Source organism: Gopherus flavomarginatus, chromosome 2 (genome assembly GCF_025201925.1).
Source record: "Gopherus flavomarginatus isolate rGopFla2 chromosome 2, rGopFla2.mat.asm, whole genome shotgun sequence".
NCBI classification, from domain to species: Eukaryota; Metazoa; Chordata; order Testudines; family Testudinidae; genus Gopherus; species Gopherus flavomarginatus.
Genome location: NC_066618.1, coordinates 82,630,677 through 82,644,484, shown reverse-complemented (window position 1 = coordinate 82,644,484; position 13,808 = coordinate 82,630,677). Strand labels below are relative to the sequence as shown.

Here is a 13,808-nt window from a genome sequence, read left to right as displayed (position 1 = left end):
TTGCTGCTCTGCGCCAATAGAAAACATCTCGAGTGTGGTGCTGACGTCGGTGCGTCAAATAGCGTGCCGTCTGCGTAGGAAGCAAACGGCCCTGTGACTGGTCCAGCACAGAACATGGCGCAGGCAAGCTTCGTTGAGTTACTTTTTTTTTTTTTTTTTTTTGAGAGTAGCACATGCGCGCAAGCAGACGTAGCGGGGGTGGATGACTAGGGGAGCGGGGCTCGAGGTGGCCACGCAGGGAACGTGGGTTGCGGAGGCGTCTTCGCCGCAGCCCCTGGTTCCCACGCGCCTGGTGGGAGGGCCGTGCGCGATGTAGAGCGCAAGACGCTCCCGTCTGGGAGCAGGGCGCAGTTAGCGCGGCAGCTGGCGCCAGCCTGCAGTCTTTGGGGTCGGGGGTCGTTCCGGGAGGGATAGGAGCGTTATTACGTCCCCGCTTCGGGAAGCTCTGTGTGCAAGGGTGATGCAAATGAGTTAATGAGCCCTGGGGTGCCTTTGTACCTGCTTTGCGTGTAACCCGAGCGGGAGCGCTGGTGCGTGGAAGCCTGTCTCGCTCACCCACAGGAGTCGGGCTAACAAAAGCGATTCTCACTCGCCTCCTTGCTCCTATGGCCTAGCCGCAGTTGAGCACAGAAGCCATGTGGCTTGACTGCTGGCCCCACCCTGCTGAATAAAGTCCTTTTTATTATCTAGAGCAGGGGTAGACGACCTATGGCACGTGTGCCGAAGCCGGCATGTGAGCTGATTTCAGTGGCACTCTCACTGCCTGGGTCCTGGCCACTGATCTGGTGGGGGGGGGGGTCTGCATTTTAATTTAAGTTTAAATGAAGCATCTTAAACATTTTAAAAACACTTATTTACTTTACATTCAACAATAGTTTAGTTATATACTGGAGACTTATAGAAAATGACCTACAAACATTAAAATGTATTACTGGCATGTGAAACCTTAAATTAGAGTGAATAAATGAAGACTCAGCACAGCACTTCTGAAAGGTTGCTGACCCCTGATCTAGAGCACAGTGAGAACTGAGAAGGCAGGTTTCCAACCCCACGTTCTGCCGCTCCCTGCTAGCCTTGATCTGGGTGGAGACTTTATCTAGGGGCAACAAGGCACGTTCACTTTTGCCTGACTCATGCAGGTTTTGGCTTATCTGGGCTGAGTCTGCCAATTAGTGAAACGTGGAACATCTGTGATATGGGAGCTGGAACAGACCCACCGAGGCTTTGTGTAGGAACTCCAAAGATGGATCTGTTGGGTGGGAACAATTGTTAATTCCTCAGTTGGCTGGGCTAGATTTGCATTGCTGACCTACAGGTGAAAGGCTAATGGATCATTAGTGAGGGCCTGAAGCATTCAGATCTCCTTAAGAGCTACTTTTTACTTTTTTGACAATAAGATTGCTTTCTTTAAATACGTTTACTTATCCAAGTTCTGATGAAGATCACATGCAGGCAAGGTCTTCCACTTTTCGTAGACACTTGCAAAAATATCCCCACTGTGCTTTCTCCTCTTCAAACAAACCTTTTAATAAATATCCCACCAATTTCTAACAGAAGAATTCTCACTACACTAAAACAAATATTGATACAACATCCAAAACACCTATAAATATGTTTTGTTATATAAAATAATTTCAATATTTATTGCACAGGCTTCACGCTGACATATGTTTCCCCACGTATGGACCATTAGACTGAATCCATAACTTTCAGATACATGGCACCAACTGCTTCTATGGGAGTTGCATGAGCATCTGCCATTAAAGTAGAATGACTTTTCCTATTAGCATGGAGGAAGTAAGAGACTCATAAATCTGTACATGAGGCCTAACCACTAGAAAGGGACAAAGATCTGCACTGTGTTAGCATGGATTACCCAAAGAGAATTTATCTCCTTCCATCTGAGAAGTAGTGTGGTAAGGTGTGATAGAGTTAGCTCTGTCATATTAAATGTGTGTTCTATTCCTACCTCTGTCTAGTCTGATGTTACTTTTTCCCACTTGTCTGTTATCATAGCTGTAAAATGAGTGAACAGTAATTCCCAAAGGTAGGAGAAATGATGCCTTGGTTAATAAGGGTTAGGAAGTCACTAGTAATATTCAGTGCAATTAGCAGACGAGCTGGCATTAGACACATGGGCTCTCAGAAGACAGTTTAGTGCATCTTCCCATAGGCAACACTGTATTGCAGGGTCTTGCTCTCACCTTCTCCCTCCCTCAGAAAATGGTGTGACATATTGCCATTTATAAAGAAACAAAATGTGTGAATGGCAAATCTTGGGTAATACTTGGTGGCCTGGTCTGGGAGGAAGGCGTGTCTCCAGATGTGTGAAGGGGTTTAGGGTACCCAAATGTATGTGAAAATTGTGGGTTGTGCCAGAAGTGGAGGTTTGAGGGGAGGGGAAAAGTTTCCAGATGTGAAATTTACTTTTTCTGGGCAGCTAAAGGTCCACAGGTATGAAATATTTTTGGTATGTCAGGATGAGATTGTTTGGGAAATGTCTCTATGTTAAATTACCAGGAGTTCATGTTAGAAGCCTTTGTTGTAAGTAGCTTAGTAAAAACATGGTGGACTATTGTATTCCATTAAAGATTATTATTATTTCTATAGTGCAATAGGTATGTATAGTGCTTCAAAGACCAAAAAAAAGTGAAGTGAAGACTTTGAATTCTGGCAAGCCTCTCTAATTTCTTTACTCCTTGTCCAGTTACTGCAAATTTGATAAGTATTCTGCCTCAGTCCCAAAATTAAACTACCAAGTTTGAGCTTGGATTTTACAGTGGGGAAACAAAACTGAGTTAATAATGGAAATGAAGATGCAATATTAACTGTGGAATAACTGCCACTGTATCAAAACAGGATTTAATTTAAGGTTATTGAATCCATCCATACGTAATTAATTGCAGAATCTGGGCCCAGTATATGAAAATGAAATGCATACGTAGGAGCCATGATCTGACTAGACCCTCTTGGGGTGTTCTGTGGATCTTTGAGGGGATCAGCATTGGCTTTAGAGTTGTATGTTAATACAGGGGTCTGTCCTGGATTTGGTACTGTTAAAAATTTTCATTAGTGACTTAGATAATGGAGTGCAAAGTATACTTAAAATCTGTGAATGACACCAAGCTGGGAAAGTTGAAAACACTTTGAAGACAGGATTAGAATTCAAAATGACATTGATAAATTGGACAGTTGGTCTGAAATCAACATTGTTGCACTCTACTTGGCACTGGTGAGGCCTCAGTTGGAGTATTGTGTCCAGCTTTGGGCACAATGTGGAGAGAATCAGCAGAGAGCAACAAAAATGATAAAAGGTTTAGAAAACCTGACCTATGAGGAGAGGTTAAAAAAAACAGATATGTTTAGCCTTGAGAAAAGAAGACCAAGGGGCGGGATCTGTTAAGTCTTTAAATACGTTAATTGCTGTTATAATAAGGGCAGTGATAAATTGTTCTCCATGTCTTCTGTAGGTAGGACAAGAAGTAATCAGCTTAATCTTCAGCGAGGGAGACTATTAGGAAAAACTATAAAAGATAGTTAAGTACTGGAGTAAGTTACTAAGGGAAGTTGTGGAATCCTGGCATTGGACGTTTGTAAGACTGGGTCAGAGAAACCAACTGTCAGGAATGGTCCTGCCTCAGTGCAGGAGAAGGGACTAGATTACCTCTCAAGGCCCTTTCCAGCCCTCCATTTCTGTGATTTATTGTCAATGGCTTATTGTTGCAGTGTTGCCAAATTCAGGATTATCTGGTATGCTGTTTGATCAAAGTCTGGAAGTGAATGGAGGGGACGCTATAGACATACTATAGTAGCAGATCTGTTCCACTCAAGTAAACATTGCAAACAGAACCTTTTTTTTTTTTTAAATTTATGTATTTATTTATTTTAAGCCAGATACTGAATCTGTATGCACTGGAAATGAATGTTTTTCTGCAACATTGGACCTGTGTGGGAATGAATCTCATTTTACTCTGATAGCTGGAATCTAGTATATATTGGAAAGGTAAGAAGCCATAGCTGTTATCTATGTAGATTGTCCAGTCTTGTTTCTAGCTTTGGGTAGCCCAATGGATTTATAGTGCTGTAAGCTGATTTGTTCAGCCCAGTTGATGAACTCAATCAGTAAGGCCTTCAAAAAATACTGCACACTTGTTAAAACCAGGTGTCATTACTGCTTTCTGTTCTTTCTATATTCCTAACTAATGAACAGATACAATGAAACACATTTTTACTTTTGGTCAATTACTTTGTATATACCTATTTGGCATCCTGAAAATTCATGTTAATGTTTGTGTATATATAAGAAAATATCTCTCTTGAGCAAAGGTAAAGTAGAAGAAGACATTAGGGAAATATGTTCTCCTGCAAACTGAAGTAATTGAAGAGAGAGTGGGAAAGCACCGTTGTCAAAAATGGCATTGGTTTAAAATAGGAAAAGCATTTTTTCTTAGATATATAAGTGCATTGGCCTAGTAGAAAATGTGTACTGCACACAAGCCTGCTCTTTAGGAAATCCCTTTTTTGTTAAAAAATGCCCGGACACTGATACTAAAATGTTCAGCCTCCAATGGAAAAATTAAGAGCTGGAAATAAATAAGAATGAGTCTGTGCTTCAAAATGTGTTGTCAGATGTTTTGGAACTCAGCACATTTTGAAGACCAGGATAAAACTATCCGCAATGGAGATAAACCTTAAAATAGTGCACTTTTAATCATGTAAAATTATTACTGTATGTTACATTTATTAGTCTGCCATAACCAGAAGCATCTGCTGCTTACATGCTAACCAGAACCAAAATTATCTGTCAAATATTGGTAGCAATATTTATATTCCTATTTTTAGTGCCATTTTATAACTTTGATATTTTTTCTTAGAGCAAAATTATGTATTCCTAAACTTTGGAGAATAGATTTTTTGCCTTGCTGGATTAAAATACTACTACCACTTAGTGCTTTCCATCCATACGTCTCAAAATTCTTGAATAAAGAGAAGTGTCATTGCCATATTTAGGAAAGGAAACTGAGGTACAGAGAAGTTAAGTGACCTGCCCAAGATCATAGAGCACTTCAGTAGCACAGCCAGAAACAGTTTCAGTCCTGAACTGCACCCGTAAGGAGTAAGGACCAAATTCTTTCCTGTTGTTTAGGGTCTAGTCCAGTTCTGATTGAAGTTGAAGACTTATTGACTTCAGTGGGAGTTGGACTGGGTCCTTACTCCGGGCAAGCGAATGTAAAATTTCTACCTGATTCTCTTCTAAGAGTTACTTATGCATGCAAATATGAGATATTAAATATGACAAAACTGTTTATAAATTCTAGTACATAAATTGTGGTAGCCCAAGAGAAGTACATTTATTAATATAATATAATATTTTAGAAATGTACATCTCCCTGACCAGCAGAAATGTGTGTTTTATATTCAGTTTCACAGTAGTAGTTATAAATAGGTCCATGTGGCTGCAGATTATAGCAGGTTCTGGACCCTAAATATTACAGGATTGCCGAAAATTGTAGCCATTATAAACAGTGCATTACACACTTCAACACTGGAAATTATTGATGTTCTTTGTTTTTTGAACAATTAATTTATTTTATTTGAATTTCAGTTGTGTGTTCACCTAAATTTTTCCTTTAATGCAGATGCATGCTCATTGTAAGATAGTTTTTGTTTTATTAAATTTCATCTGCAAAATGTATCCCAGCCTGAATTCTACAAAGTTAATTCTGATGTTTACAGAATCTATCCACAAAGGATAGCCAAAAAGAACTTAACAAGCACATTCCCAGGAGGCAGATTGTCCTCTTTAGTGTTAGAAGCTGTGGGATAGGGGTTAGGGGAAGAAAAAGCTCCCTGCAGAATCCTTTGTAGAGAGTTCTCCACATTATTCCATGGAGAGAAGCAGAGGTTTCCCCCTGCAAGCCCCACTCCTCACCCTTGGATCCTTGGCCATATAGTGCCTGGAACACACTGTGGGCAATATGGAAAAGATAATGCAGTCTGGGGAAAATCTGTGTATCACCCCCAACTTGCCCACACTTCCCTCCAGCCTACCTACTCATTGCCCCTTTCCTGAACCACAGTGAAAGCACTACTGAATCAGTGGTAGGTAACAGGGTCGTGGAGACAGCTTCTGTCTGGAGACAGCCCCTTCTGCACAGAAGAAGGTAGATCTGCTTGTGGAGGACTCATCAGGTGGATGCACAAGGTCTGTATGGTTTGGCCTTATCTTTCTTTAGACTCATCTAGTACCTGGGAGAATTAGGGATTTCAAAGCTTAAAATCTATGACTGACTACATAATTGTAGAAAGCCAAACCTCACCAGAATTTTCTGCATGGTCCCCTATTACTGTCACTCTTCACTGTTATCAGGATTTCTCCATACTCCTTATTGACTGTAGTGAGCAGCTTATGGGAGTGTGGACTTTTCCTGCTCATGCCTTTGGCCAAGTACTCTTAGACCAGGTACCTTTTGTCCTATTTCCTGCTCTCATGAGAGGTCAAAAACATGTGTTCCTTATGATCAAGAATGATTTGCAATAGATACTCAAGTGACAGTAGCACTAAAAATAACTCAGTCATTTTAAAATATAAAACAGAAAATTGAAGGGTACAAATCATATCTAGTCTAAAAAAATCTTGTGCTAACAGTTTGCTGTGGTTTAAGCCAAAGAATCAGATCCTTACATTTTTAGAGTCAGGAGATTGTCAAGCTGACAGGCTATTTCTGTGTCACTCTCCCTCTCAGAGATCAAGTAGCTCTTCCTCTTTCCCAGTGAAATTCTTTGCTGTTACACCCTTAGCTGCCAACTTTACATTAAGTAACAGCGCCATTGCTGCTGAGGCTTTCTAACTAGTTTCTAAGACTTGTCAAAGTTATTCTCGTATATGAATCATACAATGCTGCTCTTAGATTTCTATATATTATTAGTGGTGACAATCTGTGTGCTTAGTTTAGAGGGCTTGATTCTGTGCAGAGCAGGTGCTGAGGGTTGTATAGGTTAAAAGTTATGAGCAGAACAAGGGAGCACTGGGGCATCTGATGTGATATTGAGAGCACTGTTGAAAGGCTGCCAAATTACTTCTGTCTTGTAGACAGATGTAAGGCCCATTCAGGGAACAAATAGCTAAATAACTTATTAGATCATCCTGAAGTCCATTGCTCCCCAGGTGCATGCGTGTTCCCCCATCCCCTTATGGCCTTGTCTGTTTACAAGGAAGAGAGAGATTATGCAAGAGGCTTGACACTTAACTGCTCAGTGTGGAGGAATACACCTGCTGCTTGACCTTATTTGTGCCAATGCATGACTTTCACTTTTACTCATAGTGAGTTTGCACATGCTGCAGTGCACTGTGCAATGACTTGCAGATTCAACAGTGAAATGATCCAAGCTGTCAATCGGTTTCCATGCAGCACATTTTCCTTCAACTTTCATGGTAAATAAACTGGTATTGTCTTCTATATTGCCACTAAAGAAAGTGCTGCACCTGATCCTGAGATACCGAAATGCAGATCATTTGGCAATTATTGATAAACACCACCACTCTGTTACCAGGGCTAATATGAAACTGATGCCTCTCTGCTTCTTTTGTGTCATTCATCTCTTGCAAACACAATATCATAAAGCAGTGGAATGGTCCTCAATTAGAGATTTAATACATGTTAGGAACATGGTACTGATAGCTGCTTCAGCTGCTAAATCTGGAACTGACTCAGTAGAAACCAAAGAAAACAGTAGCACCGCTTTACTGAGGCATAATCTGTTGAGGCCTAGATGCTAGGATGGAATGGGTTATGCTTTACTGTCATATACTGGACTTACCCACAAGGACCTAGACCCCAGGTTCCAGCCTGAACCTGGAAATCTATATACCAATGAAACAGGCCTATAGCCTGAGCTCAAGTTGGCTGTCTTGGGCCAGCCATAGATTTTTCTTTGCAGTGTAGATATACCCAAAGTCTCTGCAAGAACTGAGAATAGACTACCATCTCGAGACTCCTATTGCAGCGTTTTAACAATAAAACCATACTTTTTCTGCATCCTTGGCTTTCTGTCTTCGTCTCATCCCTTTGTTAAATGGTGATACCACCTTAGCAAACTGCTTGGATACTCCCAAATCACAGGCACAAAATAAATAGAGCTTGAACACTTTGCCAGATAACAACTACTAGCCAGAGGACTATATGTACTAGACAGCGTCTATTTAAAACAAACAAACTAAAATACCAGAAAGACAGAGCACTAGCAAGATCCAAGGGCAATGCCCTAGTGAAGTCCCTCACAGCTGTTCAGAAGTAGTAATTTACTGGGATTCCTGCCAGGGGTTGTCATTTGAATCTGCTTGAGGGCTTCATCCTTCATATCAGCCTCTGGCTATTAGGTGTTTGATACAATTTCAGACCCTCACAGTTGGAAGGAAGAAGTTTTCTTGCTTGTTCCCCCTAGCCAAGAGTTATCTGAATGTACTTAATGATGGAGAAATGTGTTTTGTTAAGGTCTAAAGTTTTATGAGGAGGGTAATTACACAATTATAGTTTGAAGTCTTCTAGGGATTTTTTAACATTATTTTTTAGTAAAAGACTGTAAAATCAATCCACTGATAACACTGATGTGCTCAGATTTACACAGCAGGATTTTACACTAGACCATATTTTGGAAACTGCAATAGAAGGAAAGTTGAAAATGGGAAAGTTAATGGAAATAATGATTCTTTAAAAAACAGTTTGAAACACATCCTGGTTGAAAAATGTAGGTCTTTATCTAACATAACAGTTGCTAGAATGGAGAGTTGGGGTAAAAGTGACCCGGGCTGTGACCCGGACATTCAAGAAGCCAAAGTCAGCAGCCAGTTTTGAAAATTTTCCCTGTAATTTGCCTGAGCCCTCAGTTCCCCATCTCTAAACATTCCCTATAAACCACTTGTATTGTGAGAATAATTCATTATTATTTGTATGGCACTCAGATACTCTGGTGATGAATACCATAAAAAATACTACAGACAGTTTTGTCCAGAAATACAGTAACTGTTTTCTAATGCGCTTCATAGGATATAACTTTGTTTAAAAGAGCCTGTTATACTACATGGCACACATCTGGGAGACTATTTTGATTAGCTCTTGGTCTTTACTAAGGGAAGAGAGGGTCCCAGGAAGTTCAACAAAAAAACCTGGGAGAACCCTGACTGTAAGTATTAAAGTTAAGGAAGGTAGAACACACACTTTCAAGCAACTGTTGCAATTCCAAAGAAAAAATCTTATTGGGAAAATAATTTATATTTTACATTACAGTTCAAAACCAGATCCAAGGTATGCCAGATCATTTGAACCTAAAATCCAAGCCCACGCTGAAAAAAGACCTTTGGAAGATTCCCTATTTCACATAAAATACTCAACTCTTAAAATAAATGGAAGTAGAAGACCCAAGATCCTGCTTATCATAATATGTGTATAAACTCATAATTTCACAAGGATTATCTCTGACAGTGAAGTTTACAAAAATAGTTTCACATCAGGATAGTTGACAGTGCCTTTTCTTACCTATTAATGAAGCATCATTAGAAACATCAAGGAAATGCTGCAAGAATTAGTAGCACCAGTATGATGTACCCTTCCTGCCAATAGATTATTCATTTAATGATTTAAACCAGCTGCTCACTGTAATTATAGCACATAAAAGGCAACTGCCACTCTCGCCCTAGCAATAGTCTGGTATATGAAAACGAAAAAGTGACTTGTAAATTCAGTCTTCTTCCTCATATTGCAGAGAGAATCTATCAATCCTGGAAACTCACTGTATCTCAAGTTGACAAACCACTTTGATTGGCTCTTGGTCTTTGCTTGACAACTGGCCTATTTGATAGCTCTTATATGTTAAGGATTCATGCCAGGCCTGTTTTCTGTACTGTTATTTGTTGAAGCCAAAAAGAAACCAATCCCAGACAACATCTGTTTTAAGTCAAGCAGTGGACGCACTATCTGGTCTGCTGTGTACCAGTTTGTGTATAATTATTTATACTGTAGCAGCACTCTCAATTTCTGAGGTGCTGTACAAACATATAGGAAGACACAGTCCCCGTTCTGAAAAATTTTACACTCTTAATAAGAAAAGGAATATACAAATGTCACGTGAAATGGATACAACATACAAGCATGGGCAGTATGTAATGGAGGCTGGGGAAGCTAACGCTCCCTGCCATGGCCCTGGGACCATGGCTGGTGCTTGGGGCTCCTCTGGGTAGCTGAGCCTTGGGCAGGGAGGCTTGGCTGGAGTTTGAGGCAGTTTGGGCGGGGCTCAGGGTGGCTTGGGCAGGCCAGCCCATGTTCCTCCAGCTGTGGTGTGGGGCTCTGGGCTCCTCTGGCCCTGATGGGCAAGAGAGGGGCAGGACGAGGCCCCAGGCAGAAAGGAGTGGGGGGCTAACCTCCATGAACAGGGGGTTTATGCACTGCCCATGCATACAAGCTCTTTTTTGTTGCGTTTAATGAGGCATAAAGTCATTTCCCATATACTCCTCTATCTAGCCATTTCTTGACCAAATCTTGTGGGCCTCACAATTGAAATGGGTCTTAATGAGAGATTAAATGAGGAGAGGTTGTTTTATGGACTATCTCAAGAAGGGTGTTGCATGCCTAGGGGGTTGGTGTAGAGGAAAGGTTAAGACAGTGTTGAGAGAAGCACATTAACAGGGTATTAAGGCTGGCATCACTGCTGATGAAGTATAATAAATCTAGAGTTAATTTGTTTATTCTCATCCATTTAAGGGTCTTTGTACCTTTTGTTTGATATTTAATTAAAAAAAAGAAAAATGTCTTCAGACTGTGACTCTTTGAATGTGTATCCTATTTCTTAGCACCCTTTGATTTCATGTAATGACATATCAAAATATCCTGAAGCAGATACATGCCAAGCATTTATTTCTTATCTTGTTGTTTATATTGTAAAGCCCTAATCCAGCAAACACATATGTGTTTAGCTTTACTCATACGAAGGGATTACTCTCACAAATAAAAGTTCATCGTATGCATAAGAGTTTGCAGGAGTAGGGCCAAAGTTTTATATTTCTCTGATTATATAGTAACTGATTGAACATTTTACAGAGTATATAACAATATTACAAATACAATAAAATGAGAAAATTAAAATATAAAAAGGAAGACTAAATAGTAGAGGTGATTGGCAATAGTATGCAGATTGCTTTACTGCAAAATCCAGTTCAGATATGCTCCAGGTCAGTCACTGCAATTGACTAGTGGCATATGAGAAAAGTTAGTGATCTAGGCCCAATTGCTGCAAGGTGGTCATATCACAAAACATACCACCACACTTGCACTAATTACCACTCTTGTTAGCAGAAAGGCCAAAGATTGAAGGGGCATTGAAAATGAGTTACCTTCTTTTGTCTTAGGAGAAGTTTCCTCTGGAAGAAAACTAAGGTACATTTTCAGGATGATGTGGGAAAGCTTGTATTGCTGCTGCCTAAGTTTTACCTACTGTAAAACTAATTGCATCAAGTTAATTTCATGCTTTATCAGCCTCAGGTTTATTAGTGCAAATTACATATCACACTAATGAGCCAAAGTTCTTGTAAAGCAACATGGAAACCTGCAGTTTCCATTCACTGCAGTAAAAATACATTTTTCGCTATTTGCATAGTTGGTGAATGGTCTAATAATACAGTATTTGTATTGCAAAAAGAGATTAATAAACTTTGTGAATAAAAAAGGACCTTTGCTGTTAATCTAGTACCTTTTAGTAGCACTGACAAGTATTGGAGAATGATTTAAAAAAATCAAACAATTACAATTAATTATTTTATTTATTATTATAGTTTTAACAACATGGCTAACTTGAAATCTGTAAGCAAAGCACTCACATGAGGAAGCGACTCTAATAAAGTTGTTCAAGCTGCAACTTACTTAGAATGTTAAATCAGACTGAATAAAGCAGGCTGCTTTGATGGGTTTGTGGTTTCCACAAACATTTTTGTCAGTGACATCATCTTTTGCTTTGAATTTCAACATTGTCTTCTGTGGACAGGGAATTTCAGAATCAGCTGAAAGTTAAAAAAAAAATTTGCTGATTAGAGCAAGTAATAAGAGGAAAGGGAAAATTGTTGGACCAAATTCTACTTTCCCATCCACTGGTGAAATTCCATTGGCTTCAGTAGGGTTACATCAATGTAACTGAAAACACAGTTTTGCTTAGTGTATTAATTTATCTCACAATGAGTGAAATTTACCCCTTCACAGACGATCATCTTAAAGTTTGTGCATCACTTCAGTGCATGGTGGTGGCATATATGCCTTGTGCTTGCTCTCTGCACAGGGCTGAATTTCATCAATAATTTTATTCCAACTCTTTGAGAACATTTTGATTATTATTAAAATTGTACAATTGCTATACATTAATCTTTTTTAAATGTATTAATATGTAAAGCATTTTCATTTATATATAAGCACTTTTGAAGATTTGGATCATGAAAGGTAATATGTGTATTCATTAGAGATCATCATGGACCAAAATGCACACCCAACACACATGTAACTTTACTGAAATTTAATTCTCCATCCAAACTTTGTGGCTCAGGCTTTTTTCTCTGTCTTCACTCCCACACGTCTCCCCTCACACAAGTGAAATTCTCCTCTGTTCAGAGGGCCAGAATAAGGTCTGTAGACTATTTAAGTCCCCTTTGTCTAAGGACTGAAGTGGCACTTCAGACATGTACAGGCCTCTTTCCGGCTCTCTGCACATAGGTGAATTTCACCCCAAAGAAATATGGGAATTAATCACTAGGCTGCAATAAAAAGTCTTGCAACTCTAAAAAGAAAACAGGAGTGAATCCTTTTTTTAAGTTGGAAGATCATTACAAGCATCCTGCAGAGTTATGGACGTAGTTAGCTGTTTGAATGTACAATCCAACCACATTTGTTTGAAAGACCCTAGAACAGAATTGCAGTACTTACATTTATCATGATCAGTTTGCTCCATTATATTTTTTATAAGACAGTAGGTAGGTTCTGTGCAGTAGCTGATACTGGGCATTCTGATGATTAGTGTATATAGGCGATTTCAATGTATGTTTCAACACTTTTCCACAAAACTTGGAATGAAAATCAGTAGAAATTTAATTTCCAGCACCCAGCTATTTATATATCTTTTACTTTCTTCAGCATTTTCACATGGTGCATGTGCTCCCCTTGTTTCTATCCTACAATCCACTCAGAAGCCAATTACAGCTGTGACATTGGGTCTTCTATTTATGGAGGATCAAGACCTGACTTACTAGCACCAAGGTGTTTTTTATTAGGCAGGAGATTATGCTGTCTGAAAAGCAAGCCATTTTAATGAGGGCCTGTTGACAGAAAACTTGGATTTGGAATGTGAGGGAGGGGAGGAGATGGGTTCTTGTAGGATCTGTAGCTAATTCTGATGATTAGAGATCTTCCAGAAGCAAACCCCAAAACATTTTAAATGAATTGAGATTTTTTTCTCCAGAGGAAAAGTGTTCAAAGAAAAATAATGGATTGTTTTTCTCCACAAAAGCTATAGATAGTGGGCCAAATTCAGCTTAGACCCCCCCCCCTGAATTCAACAAAGCATTTAAGCATGTGTTTAAGCTTGCCTCTGTTCAGCAATGCACTTAAGCACATGCTTATAACTAAGCATGTGCTTAAGTGCTTCTGCTGAATTGCAGGGGTGCTCAGTTACCAGTTGAGAGCAGAATATAATCCATGTATTCTGAACCATCTGTTGATTCAGTATTTTCTTCTGTGATAGAAAATGTGGTGTATTTGATGGTAAAGCAAGAAACA

The 13,808-nt window shown here is 39.6% G+C and overlaps 1 long non-coding RNA gene across 1 annotated transcript; it reads left to right on the top strand.

Annotated features, from left to right (window-relative positions):
- Positions 1–42: 42 nt before the first annotated feature.
- LOC127043893 (uncharacterized) lies at positions 43–6,204 on the top strand. Its single transcript, XR_007772352.1, has 3 exons — positions 43–132; positions 3,895–4,003; positions 6,081–6,204. It is a non-coding gene; the product is annotated as an uncharacterized LOC127043893 (long non-coding RNA).
- Positions 6,205–13,808: the final 7,604 nt, after the last annotated feature.